This window comes from Eimeria mitis, genomic scaffold (genome assembly GCF_000499745.2).
Source record: "Eimeria mitis Houghton genomic scaffold, Emh_scaff2441, whole genome shotgun sequence".
In the NCBI taxonomy this organism is placed as follows: Eukaryota; Apicomplexa; class Conoidasida; order Eucoccidiorida; family Eimeriidae; genus Eimeria; species Eimeria mitis.
In genome coordinates, this window is record NW_013570778.1 from 4,069 (window position 1) to 4,299 (window position 231).

Sequence of the window (231 nt, forward strand, 5' to 3'; positions counted from 1 at the left end):
TTTTGTACTGTCTCCTTTTGTACTGTCTCCTGCTGTCTCCTTTTGTACTGTCTCCTTTTGGACTGTCTCCTTGTGTACTGTCTCCTACTGTCTCCTCATCTACTGTCTCCTTTTGTACCGTCTCCTTTTGTACTGTCTCCATTTGTACTGTCTCCTTTTGTACTGTCTCCTTTTGGACTGTGCTTGTCTCCTTTTAATGTGTTGTTGGATATATATATATATATATATATA